Here is a 13,831-nt window from a genome sequence, read left to right on the forward strand (position 1 = left end):
AGCAAAAAAAGATGTTGATTTGTTTACCTCTGGCCTCATTTTTCAGTACTATAATTCCACTGGACTGATTCCCAGGGAGCAACAGCCTGAGGGAGTTATCCGTGACACAACACTTCAGTCACTAGAGCCGGAAGACATGTCACTCTGTGACTGTCTGAGGTTGAGAAAAGCAGTAAGGGCCCATGCACAGCTCACCTTAAGGGTCCATTCACACGTCCGCAAATGGGTCCGCATCTGTTCCGCAATATTGGGAACGGGTACTGACCCATTCATTCTCTATGGGGCGGGAAGAGATGTGGAGAGCACACTATGTGCTCTCCGCATCTGCATTTCCGTAGTGCGGCCCCGAACTCCCAGGCCGCGGCTCCGCAAAAAATAGAACATGACCTATTCTTGTCCGCAATACACTACGGACCTGTGCATGGACCCTTCTTTTGCCGGGCACTGTTACTGTGAGAGGGGCGTGATTTAGTGAAGTTGAACGTGTAGCCTATAATGTCTTCCTTTTTGAGTGAAGCAAGTGGCCTTTCTACCTTCTACATTGATTATATTGATCTTCAGTTTTTCCGACCTTATTATTTATTTTCAGACAAGCGGAGCCAGAGGTGTCCAGCAACCTCTTATGTTCCCTCACACTAAGGCCTCTTTCACACTACAGTATGTCCATTTCAGTGTTTTGCGTTCCGTTTTTAACGGATCCGTTGTTCCGTTTTTTTGGTTCCGTTGTGTTTCCGTTTCCGTTCCGTTGTTTCGTTCCGTTTTTCCGTATGGCATATACAGTATACAGTAATTACATTGGAAAAATTGGGCTGGCCATAACATTTTCAATAGATGGTTCAGAAAAAACGGAACGGAAACGGAAGACATACGGATGCATTTCCGTATGTAATCCGTTTTTTTTGCGGACCCATTGACTTGAATGGAGCCAAGGACTGTGATTTGCGGACAAACATAGGACATGTTCTATCTTTCCAAGGAACGGAAAAACGGAAATACGGAAACGGAATGCATACGGAACACATTCCGTTTTTTTGCGGAGCCATTGAAATGAATGGTTCCGTATTCGGACCGTATGCGGACCGCAAAAAACGGACCGCAAAACGGAAAAAAAAAAACGGTAGTGTGAAAGAGGCCTAAGGTGTACTTTCGGCTTAGCAATTCTTCTAAAACATTGAAATTATCTAAAGTTTTATTTCAAAGGGCTTCAAGGTGGAGAATCGGGTGAAGGTGTTCCTTAAAGAGGACCTTTCACTAGTTTAAAAACTAAAAACTAACTATATCAGTGGGCAGAGCGGCGCCCAGGGGTCCCCCTGCACTTACTAGTATGTCTGGGCGCCGCTCCGTTCGCCCGGTATAGGCTCCGGTGTCTGCGCTCCCTCTGTTGTACTGGGCGGAGTTTTTGTATTAGGGTTGTCCCTTGCTGCAGCGCTGGCCAATCGTAGCGCACAGCTCATAGCCTGGGACTCCCAGGCTATGAGCTGTGCGCTACGATTGGCCAGCGTTGCAGTCAGATGCCGCGATCAGTGATGAATGCCCGCTACATACAATGGAATGCAATTCGTGACTAAGTTATTCTTTGTGAAATTTGGCGAAGCATCCAAATCAAGTTTTTCATAACTTCGCTCATCTCTAGTCCTCAAAGAAGGTGATTCCCAGGATCTTTGGTCCAGTATTGTGAGGAGTAGCAGCTTTCTCTCTCTTCCTCTGCTAACCCACTACCACACTAGCTAGACTGAGCTAGGGGCGGATCCAACATTAAGTTCCTGCAGGGGCTGAGGTAGGGTGGTTAACTCCGTCTCATCCATACCAAAGCTATGCTGGGTACATTACAACATGTGAACACATAAAATAACATTAAGTAACATAAAATAGCAATATAGAACAAAACAATTTGCAAGTACCTGGTTCTCGGATACTGCACATTTTTGGAGAAACAAGGCACTGCTTATCACTTGCCTAATACCACCCATACAGTGAAGAATGGTGGTGGCAGCATCATGTTCTGCGTTTGTTTTTCAGCAGCTGGGACAGGGAGATTGGTAAGAGTTGAGGTAAAGCTGAATGGAACAAAATACAGAGATATTCTTAATGAAAACCTGATCCAGAGTGATCTGAACCTCAGACTCGGCTTCCAATATGACAGTGACCAGCACACAGCCATGACAACACAGAAGTAGCTTAGGGACAACTCTGTGAATGTCCTTGAGTGGCCCAGCCAGAGCCCTGACTTGAACCCAATCAAACATGTCTGGAGAGACCTGAAAATGGCTGTCCACGACAGTCTCCATTCAACCTGACAGAGCTTGATAGAATCTCCAGAGAAGAATAGCAGAAAATCCCCAAATCCAGGTGTGCAAACCTTGTGACATTATACTCAAGAAGACTGGAGGCTGTAATCACTGTGAAAGGTGCTTCAATTAAGCCCTGAGTAAAGGGTCCGAATACTTATGTCAATTCAAGATTCTAGTTTTTCCTTTTCAATTAATTAGCAAGATTTCTATCATTATGTTTTCACAGAATGATGTTGTGGGGAATTGACTGCAGAATGATGGGGAAAAAAACTGATTTTTATTTTATTTTAGCACAAAGCCTCAACAAAACAAAATGCGAAAAATGTCAGGCCCCAGGTCATCAATGTCTAAGTCCTGAAAAATTCCTTTAACCGGGTTGTTTAAGATTAGAAAAACATGGCTGCTTTCTGCCTGAAACAGTACCACTCTTGTTTTTGGGTTATGTCTGGTATTGCAGCTAAGATCCATTCACTTGAACAGGGCGGATTTGTAACACTAGGCACAACCAGCTGAGTGGTGATATTTCTGAAAGAGAGCAGCCATGTTTTTCTAATCTCACAAGAGAATATAGCTTCTACTAAAAATAATGGGTGCTCCACTTCCACCGTTTTAAAGCTTATTTAAATATGTTGTCTCAGAAAATAAACCCTTTTGTGAGTGCAATGCAAAACACCATGGTTTATTTTAGATAGGAATGTCCTGATCCATCCGCTTTCATCCAGCTGCTCCTCTCAAGAGTCATGAAAGTCTCAAACCATCCAAAGTCAATACCATGTAGACACTATGCCTCAAGCCCCAGAGAAGCAGAGTCAAGGATGGGAGTGGTAGTGGCTCTGGCTGCAACAGTTATTCACAGTGGCAATCCTTACACTGAGGCATCCTAGGACCGGGCAGTGACAGTAGGCTGCACACTTTCTTGCCTTGGGGCACACCCTGATGTTGGGGCTCCTGCCTGATGGTAGTTGGGGTGTGCTCTGTATTATGAGTGTTGTACGGGTACAAGGCAGGAGATGTAGATGATGACTGTGAGGAATATGGATTAATATTTACTGTCAGCCATCTCCTCACACCCACCATTTGCTGAAAGATGGCAGAGGAAATCAAGCTCCACAGGGGGCCCCTGCTTCAAAGCCGCAGACAAATAGCAGAAAACTCCTAGCAGGCCACATTTGGTTACATTTCACACCTCCAGTCAGACAGCATGATACCTCCCAGACATGTTGGCACCTACATTTCATAAGTAATTATGAATCACCCGGCCATTGCAGGCACAAACCGGATACATGTTTGTGTCCTGGTGGCCACGATGAACATGCCCATGGTCTTTGTTTGAGGGTGGTATGCCAGGGAAGGGAGATATCCATATCTCCCCACAGAAACCCAATAGCAGCACCATGTTTGGACTCTAGTTGTAGTCGGAACCCAGGCGGATCCGTTGGTCCCAGAACCATCTCCCTGTGACTTTCTGAACTGGAGCTATAAACCCTAAAGGGTTTTGTGGGTCATTTGCAGCCAGTCCAGCCGAGGGGGAGTGGACCCCTCCCAAAAGTCAGGAGGGGGGGGCCAGCAACAGGTTAAAAGGCTTGTGCCAGCCAGCAGGCGGGTCTTTCTCTGAAAGGGGGTCACATCGTGCAATGTGTTTGGAGGGAGCTGTAACCAGCTGACATCACTGCCTCCGACGTGAATACAGCTAAGACCTCATCACTACCCAAGGGACTCATATATCTGGTAAACTGACTTATTGTTCTGCTTAACCCTGTTGTACCTATATCACTTATACCTGTAACCTCAGACCACTGTATACAGTTGCAAGAAAAAGTATGTGAACCCTTTGGAATGATATGGATTTCTGCACAAATTGGTCATAAAATGTGATCTTATCTTCATCTAAGTCACAACAATAGACAATTAAACTGCTTAAACTAATAACACACAAAGAATTAAATGTTACCATGTTTATCTTGAACACACCATGTAAACATTAACAGTGTAGGTGGAAAAAGTATGTGAACCCCTAGACTAATGGCATCTCCAAGAGCTAATTGGAGTGAGGTGTCAGCCAATCAATGAGATGAGATTGGAGGTGTTTGTTACAGCTGCCCTGCCCTATAAAAAAAAAAACACACACCAGTTCTGGGTTTGCTTTTCACAAGAAGCATTGCCTTATGTGAATGATGCCTCGCACAAAAGAGCTCTCAGAAGACCTACGATTAAGAATTGTTGACTTTCATAAAGCTGGAAAGGGTTATAAAAGTATCTTCATCAGTCCACAGTAAGACAAATTGTCTATAAATGGAGAAAGTTCAGCACTGCTGCTACTCTCTCTAGGAGTGGCCATCCTGTAAAGATGACTGCAAGAGCACAGCACAGACTGCTGAATGAGGTGAAGAAGAATCCTAGAGTGTCAGCTAAAGACTTGCAAAAGTCTCTGGCATATGCTAACATCCCTGTTAGCGAATGTACGATACGTAAAACACTAAACAAGAATGGATTTCATGGGAGGATAAAACAGAGGAAGCCACTGCTGTCCAAAAAAAACATTGCTGCACGTTTACAGTTTGCAAAAGAGCACCTGGGTGTTCCACAGCAGTACTGGCAAAATATTCAGTGGACAGATAAAACCAAAGTTGAGTTGTTTGGAAGAAACACACAACACTATGTGTGGAGAAAAAGAGGCACAGCACACCAACATCAAAACCTCATCCCAATTGTGAAGTATGGTGGTGGGGGCATCATGGTTTGGGGCTGCTTTGCTGTGTCAGGGCCTGGACGGATTGCTATCATCGAAGGAAAAATGAATTCCCAAGTTTATCAAGACATTTTGCAGGAGAACTTAAGGCCATCTGTCCACCAGCTGAAGCTCAACAGAAGATGAGTGTTGCAACAGGACAACGACCCAAAGCATAGAAGTAAATCAACAACAGAATGGCTTAAACAGAAGAAAATACGCCTTCTGGAGTGGTCCAGTCAGAGTCCTGACCTCAACCCGATTGAGATGCTGTGGCATGACCTCAAGAAAGCGATTCACACCAGACATCCCAAGAATATTGCTGAACTTAAACAGTTCTGTAAAGAGGAATGGTCAAGAAATCCTCCTGACCGTTGTGCACGTCTGATCTGCAACTACAGGAAACGTTTGGTTGAAGTTATTGCTGCCAAAGGAGGTTCAACCAGTTATTAAATCCAAGGATTCACATACTTTTTCCACCTGCACTGTGAATGTTTACATGGTGTGTTCAATAAAAACATGGTAACATTGAATTCTTTGTGTGCTACTAGTTTAAGCAGACTGTGATTGTCTATTGTTGTGACTTAGATGAAGATCAGACCACATTTTATGACCAATTTGTGCTGAAATCCATATCATTCCAAAGGGTTCACATACTTTTTCTTGCAACTGTATATTCTCTGTGTGTATAGTGTTATATCTAGTGTGCCCTTAAGGCGATTAAATATATAATTTAATCTTGTGCTATCTTGTATATCGATCACGAATCCCCACGTCCGTGTTTCGGCCTAGTTAAAAGCTACCCCGGGTTGGTTTCTCACCCTATATAATACCGTTAGCGGACCGGGCTTATATATACAAGAAACTGGTGGCAGATTTCCCGGGCTGAGACTACGCTGTTTTCACTGCGGCCGTGAAAAGGCTCGCTCAGCTTGTTACCTCTCTGTGCCCGCGTGGACAGGAGGTGTCTGTGTAAACTGTACCAAGCTGACCTTACCTGCTCCTCTGGAGGGCGTAACGTCACGCTTTGGTAACAAGTGACCATACTGCATACTGCGCCTTGTGAGCTCGACGTAGGTGACGTCAAGCGGGCACGAGGCGTGGTATTCGTCACAATGACGTTGACAAATGGCGCTGGGGTAGGGTGGCCAGATGCTTGGGTTTAGACCAGACAATCTGGTTTCCTGACTCCCTGTCCTCTGTCCGGTGCAAGGCCCAGATGAATGCTTGGGTGTACTCCTTTTCTGTGGCTCCTTGCTCAGACTGCAGTATTGCACTCTATGAGCGTGAGCTAAAGCTTCAGACTGACTGACTGAGGCTTCTCTCACCCCCAGTTAGTCACTAGATCCAGCCAACATGTCAATTATTCTCAGTGCAAATCTTCCCAGATAGTGATGTATGGGTGTAGGCCAGGATGGGGTTTGTAGTACTCCTTCACTCCATCTCTCCAAAGTCTCTCTTTCTCTGCATAATATAAGGCTGGCAATAAGGCTCTCACAAACATGTCTGTAATTCCCAGACTGAAGGGTACTAAAGGATTAGGATATGGCTGGTCAGCACTGTGTCCAAGTATGGAAGGCTATATTAGCAATGTCCCTCTCATGGCAGTAATACCTTACTGACTAGCTCCAGTGCTTAGGCATGCAGATTCTGAACCTTCTAGTTCTTTCTCTCTTTCTGCAGTACTGTGAAGCAGAGATGGCCTTTTTGATGCAAAGCTCCAAGAAGTGAGCACATGAAGCTCCTCTCAGTTCCTCAGTTAACACTAGAGTCACACTGAGAACTAGCAGTAGACCTAAGTCCATTACATAGCTTAACCCTGACTGATCAATACAAAGTTATATGGGTTATACAATACATCAAATAGCATTTAAGCAACAATAACAATTTGCAATTTCCCTGTTTTGAGGTACTGCAACTATACTATACAATTTGTGTTTCCGATGGGGTACCATAACATCTTACAAAAGTACACACCGAGATGTCTTACACACTACTCCACAGTTTTTATGTGTACTCAATCTAATTGTGTGGCTGTGTGAGCTGCGATCCTGGAGCCAGAGTTGGATTTACAATTTCAAATCAGAACCTTGAAGCATTCTGTTACTGGCCCAGATCCTATGCAGAACTTGCTTTTGGGATTTGCATTAAAGGGGAATAAGTCCACTGCTGCATTCACTTCACATAGACATAGCGCTGTCTACCTCAGCCCTATAGAGACTTGTGAATTCAGCTCTGGACTTCAATACTTACTGTAAGTCAGAATCAGCACAAATAAGTTGTTAAATGTATCCACTCAACTATTATTTTAATTATTTGTTCATATATGGCCTCTCTGAAACTACAAAATTGATGGCCAAAGGGTAGGCCATGAACATTACAGCACCTCTTTTAATCAGCTGATTGCATTGCAATGCTGTGCCCCCTTCCTTATTTACCAGACATAGTGCCATACTTTTGTGTTGGCTGTGCCTGGTTTTACAGTCCACTCCCATTTACTTGAATGGGTAGTTGTAGTGAGCTATAATACCAAAATATGGAGTTGTGACTGGTAAACAAAGTAGGAGGGGATGTGACCAGGGTTGGCTGGCCCACTAGAATACCAGAGGATCCTCCGCTGGGCCCAGGCTCTGATTCCAAAATGGGCCCCAAAGATCCAGTAGAAAAAAAATATTTGACTGCCTTTGGAGCCAGTCAGTTGCCACTAGGGTCTATTTCTTTGATTCAATTGATGAATAATTTCCTCTGGTGGGCCCAAAGAACCCCAGTCCAACACTGGATAAACCACCAATTTTGTAGGCCTGTATTGCCCCTTTAAATACCAAATTCTTAAAGAGGTATTCTGGTTACAGAAAGTTATCCCCTATCCACAGGAGAGGGTATAACTTAGATTGGCCATCTCCAGAACTCCCATAGAAATGAATGGAGTGGCGGTGGGCACTTTGAACCAGCCACTCGATACATTTCAGGGGAGCTTCATGGGGTTTGAGTCCCCTATTCTCTTGGGTGTCTCAGCGGTAGGGCCCCCACTGATCTAATAGTTATCCCTTAGCCTGTGGATAAAGGATAACTTTCTGTAACTGGAATACCCCTTTTATTTATTGTTAGTATTGTTCTCTCTTGCTGTGGGAATGCTTCAATATTAACATAAATGGTCACAGAGAATTTCATATTCTAAAGTATTGCAGTAAAAAAATTGTCAATTGAGCGTTTCCCAATATATTTTTGCAGTTTCCTCTGAGGGTCTTCTCACAGCATTCCAAACACTGTAAAATGACTGTATGTCTTTAAGTAGGTCTTGAGCTCAGTAATTGAATAAATAGGGACCTACGTAAGTGTGGGACTGGGGGAAGATTACATTTCACATCTTGGATCCATTCTCTTTAAATCATCAGAATAGTTTAAATGTCAAGATAGGGTTTACTTTTTTCACAACCTCTGCATCTAATTTGTGAACAAGTATTAGCTTTTAATCCAAGGGATATCCACAGCCTTTCATATTCTGGGAAGGTTCTTTGGATTAACATCATACCGTCCCAGGAAAACATATACAACCGAACCCTGGACTGTAATGAAATGTAATGCTATTTCTTTAAAATGACTTGAAGTGGTCAATGCTCTTAGCGTATTTTATTCCACTAGGTGGCATTGCCAGTTAAAGCCGACAGCTCTGAACAACTTTTTGGAAGCCAAGTCGGTGGAATATTCATTACAACCACATTTTAGGTCAGGAATGGGAAACTCTTGGCAGCTATGTTATTGCTGAACTTAGTCTTCCACAATGCTCAGCCAGTTGTTCCTTCCATGGTTGGGTTGGGTCAATTATTATTTCTCTCTTGTGCATTATAGCCTATTAAATATAAAAAAATCACCAACCATGAACTCATTCGAACCTGAATATTAGTAACTTCACTGGCAGTCACCATATAATAATCAAACGTTTTCTTCTTTAGAAAAAAGTCAAGGTCCACCCCAGGTTTTGGGGGTTGTCTAAGTTCAATGGTGTACTTCACTCAAGACCTAAAACTTAGGGCTCACTCACACAACCGTGGTTTGGTTCCGCATCCGAGCCGCATTCCCTCCAATGGGGCCGCAAAAGATGCAGACAGCACTCCGTGTGCTGTACGCATCCGTTGCTCCGTTCCATGGCCCCGCAAAAATTCTGAGACATGTCCCTTTCTTGTCCATTTTGCAGACAAGAATAGGCATTTCTATAAAGGGACATCCGTTCCGTTATGCAAATTGCGGAAGGCACACGGGCGGCATCTGTGTTTTGCGGATCCGCAATTTGCAGACCGCAAAATACGGCATGTTCGTGTGAACAAGCCCTTAAGCTGTCCCAGTAAATAATCTCAACAGCCACTTATCCCCATGATCCAATTAACAAGGGTCCAAGAAGGTGGCTTATGGTTATTGTGTCAGAGGGTCATCAAACTAGAGAGCTGATTTTCTAGCGTCTTTGCTTGGTTAAAAATGCGTGGAGTGGAACATGGGAAGAAGGGGTGATTTTAAATTAAACTTTTTTAACATAACTACCCTTTTTTCTAGAAGATGGCTTCTCTAATGTTTGGCTATCAGCACTAGTTGTAATGTAGCATCACATGCTGGCCATGCAGATGAATGGCCAAGCATGTCATGCACAGATGGTTTTGGTTTCCTAGAGAAGGAGCTGATTTACAGAGTGGCTCATAACAGGCATAGTATATGGAAGGGGATTTTCTTCATGCAACCCCTTTGCCTGCAGTTAAAGCTAAATCTGAATGTTAGACTTTAAAGAGCACTTGTCAGCTGGATCATACTGCCTGGTAGGGTTGATCCTCATGATTAAAATAATATATTTCCTGTGAAATTCGGTTATGGCACTGCAAATGAGGGGAAGGCCTAGCTGCTCAGTGCAGCTCAGCTCCTCGAGCTCTCCAGTGCAGGCACCGCCTCTCAGTGCTTTGAAGCCTGATTTCCATAAAGTATGAAAGTCTTTTTTTCTCAGGAATGGCGCAACCGATTTTCAAAATACAGGAAGCCTGGTTTAATAGGATTGATCCTGCTGTCAGGTTCTCCTTAAATATTACTTACACATTTCTCTTCGGTATAAAACAAATAAAGACACAGAATGGTCAGTACAAATGCAGTGCCCCAGAGGGCTACTGCAAAGGGTCAATTCAATGCTAAATGGGTTAATATCTACCATTAAGGGTTAATGTACTTTTCATGATTAGACTGTGATCCCAAGAGCTGTATATAGGTGGTGCAGCTTAGTTATTATGCCATACTCAGACTCCATCTCTGAGTCAGGTGCTTTCTAGAATTGTCTGATTGCATCCGCTAGAGAGTCTTGCCTAAGCAGCCGAAGTGTGAGGAGCTGCATATGTTAGTGTGAGGCCTTCTACAAAAGGTTTTCCATCACTACATATTGAGGACAAGTGCCATTATTCTGGGAGAAGAAAGCAAAAAGCTATAGACTGTCTAGGATCACAGGAACTGTGCATGTTAGCAAATATAATGTTCGCTTAGGGTTAGGGACTTTGCTGCTTGTGGAGAGGGTATATTGCTTCAGTGCGCACAGCACTTCTATAACGGATTGGCCATCTGTATGGCGATTGGCCATCTGCATGGCAGCTCCGGAATTCCTGTATTCTAGGAATAACTGGCTTCTGCGATATTCATGAGACACATTTATCTGCAGAGCTTGTGACATTTTGACTGGTGTCCTGCCCTGGGAAGAATCATTTGGGAAGCTCAGTGCATGTAATGATGTCATTAATGTCTTTTGTTATCTAGATCATGAGGAAATCAGCCAGTACAATCAATATTTAATGTATTAGAGGTCTGATCAATGGCAGACCGATTAGTCAGATGTATATATTCCTTTTGCTCTAAAATACAGAGACACATGAGATAGAGTATGAAGCCCATGCAGATATATAGCCTCTCAATGCAGCTCTGCCTTGAGCCAGAAACTCTAAGCCTGCTTCCATGAGCACAGCTGGCAGATCTGCAGCAGGAACGCAGGCAAAGACTCAGCTGAAGACAGGAAACAGCTGGCTCAGCTATTTTTCAAGCCTCCAGATATGTGCACTCAGTCAGCACTGATCCATAGTAATCTCTGCATTTCAAGGGGAATCTTAGGAGAAGAAAGTTAGAAACTGTTATGGATTTTTTTTTAATGTCTCCTTAAATACCCATATAATACCTAACTAAAAGTACCATACCACTAAGGGGTGTAGTAAGAAACCCTGGGGCCCTATAGCACAACTTGGAATGGAGCACCACTTCGTCACATTTGGTCTGTATTCTGTCCCATGTGTCTTCCTTTCGTTGGTCTCCTAGGGACCTACATTCAGTTAAATACATCTTTACCTTCCATCACCCAAAGTTAGCACAACCTGTGGGGCTGACCCATATAGAGGCTGGCATACATACTACCCTGGTATTTATGCCCGCGGCACCACTATTCAGCAATGTTCAGCAAGAGACTAGTATAATTGCGCTAAAAAGTCATGGTTGGGCAATTGGTTCCATGAATGTAATGATGTAGCAGAGCTGCAAACCCCAACTTAGAACTTGTGAGGTCATGCCGTGCTGGCTATACACTTCCAATAACCATATATCTACTCTCTATTGTATCCTTTCATCTACCCACGTCATTATATCGTAAGTATGTTGGAGCTGCTTTCCATATTACATAACGTGAGAAAATATGGAGGAGGTGAATGTGATAAATCCTGCTGAAGTATTATACACATTGTTTTTCCAGGTTCACATCTGCACACCATTTGCCCCGCATGTGTGGGTCTGCAAACAGCTTTCTAGTTTCTTACTATTAAAAAGAAAAAAAAAAGAAAAAATTCTACAAGTTTAGTCAAATCTGTGCCTTCCTATACCATATCTTCAAGATCAGCCACTCTACTTTGCATATTTAACCAGCCAATTGTACATTTGCATAATTTATGCATAATTACAAATCTTTAAGACTCATTCTTTTAGGCCACCACATAACAATAAGTTGTGCCACATGACAATCTCAGCACTCCTAAATCTGCATGCAATAAAGCATCGCAAGTCACTTGGCAATCAGCTGGCTTTTTATTTGCCACTCTGCCACCTTTGTGTAGATGCGATGTTTGTTGTGTCCAGTTGCATAGAACAGAAGAGACAGACAATTTACTGAACATCCCTGTGTTGTTGGTTGAGTAATAATATAAAGTGTCATCAGTCTGTCCAGTAGCTATCCTGTGATATTATGAGATGACCCTTACTGAAACTTAAAACTATCCTGAAGAACTTAGAAGTTGGTTACCTGAAATCTAATATGGGTCATCATCTTGGAGTAGGTCATGAGCTGACCCATAACCATAGCAGTACACTTAAGTCTACTTTTTACTTCAGGCCAATAACCCAACTGCATAAGCAATCTAAAAAAGATCTATGCAGACAGCCGAGGGTCAATCCACAGCATTTCCACTAATATTCTGGCGAGACACCTCAAATAACTTGTTGACTTGACACACAATCTGTCTTTTGATGCAAGAGGTAGACCAATGCATTCTATACATTGCTTAAAAAGGAATCAGTCAGTGCCATAATGCTTCACCGTCACTTACTTATCCAACACGAAGTACAGGTCAAAACCTCCATAGCAGGAAGGTTCACCACCTTCTTTAGTACTACTTTGTCCATCACAAACCAAAGAAATGTAACAAGGAGAGAGGCTTTAAACCCAAATGGAAGGTGCACAATGCAGCCATAGTTATTCTGAACTTCCAGAAACCTGAAGAAAATTTTCTTCTTATGGATGCCCAATCCGCACAGAAGAATCCCAAATGCTCTCCACTCGAGGATCTGCCTTTGATTCTTTAACTTCTTCCTTCCTTTATACCTTCTGTCTTGGGTTTCAGGGCAAGTCCAGCAGGGTCTTCATATCTTTGTTGCTGTGAGGAATTTGCATGACATTTGTATGCAGCTCAGAGGAGGCACTGCACTGTTTAATGGGATGAAAACTTTTTCTTAACAAACTTGCTTTGTCTAAACCTGCAGACTTTTTTTTTTCTGCTTGAGTTCACAGAGCAAGAATAGTACAAATCCTGACATCTTGTGATGATGAAGGAGAATGCAACATCTGAGATGGGATTGGAAACTTACATGTGCTTTATGGCTTCTTTTGTATTCCTTATTGACTCTTTTATAAACTGGTTTTTAAAGAGGACCTGTCACCTATCCTCACATGTCCTATTTTAGTAAATTCCCCAATGAATGACAATTCTGGAGCATCTTTCCTTACAAATCTACCATTAATCTGTTCCCTCTTTACATATACATCTAGAAAACTGTATGAATAAATTGACAACTGGGTGTTACCATTGAGGTTGTCAAAGATGTGTGTCCCTAGACAGCCTGACCACAGACAGTACTGATTGTGCACCCAGCCATAAAGTTATTCATAAGACTTTCTTCACATATATCCTTCCCAAAAAAAAAATAAGCCATAGTCTACTGCCCGCGCGTTCAGGCTTTTTGATGCAGTTATTGAAGCCAAAATCAGGAGTGGATCATAACAGGACAGAAAGTATAAATGGCAGATACAAACGTCCTCCACTTTTTTCAATCCACTCCTGGTTTTGGCTTCAAAAACTGTATTAAAAAACCCGAATGTGTGGCAGTACCCATACACAGAGCATGCTGCATTTTAACAATAATGCCAAAAATGGTTAAAGGGGTTGTCCACTTTTTGACTATTGTTAACCAATGTGTTTGTAAGATGATGATTTGGCATTTACTAATATAGTCTTTATATATATTGTACTACTCCAATATA

General features: G+C 42.8%; 1 protein-coding gene across 2 annotated transcripts in view; it reads right to left on the reverse strand.

Annotated features, from left to right (window-relative positions):
• ANTXR1 (ANTXR cell adhesion molecule 1) overlaps nt 1–13,021 on the reverse strand; it is a 220,520-nt gene extending 207,499 nt beyond the window's left edge. For both annotated transcript variants that reach the window (XM_040414454.1, XM_040414453.1), the window contains exon 1: nt 12,621–13,021. The gene's annotated coding sequence lies outside the window, so the exon portion shown is untranslated. The remainder of the gene's footprint in view (nt 1–12,620) is intronic.
• Nucleotides 13,022–13,831: the final 810 nt, after the last annotated feature.

Source organism: Bufo bufo, chromosome 1, assembly GCF_905171765.1.
Source record: "Bufo bufo chromosome 1, aBufBuf1.1, whole genome shotgun sequence".
NCBI lineage: Eukaryota > Metazoa > Chordata > Amphibia > Anura > Bufonidae > Bufo > Bufo bufo.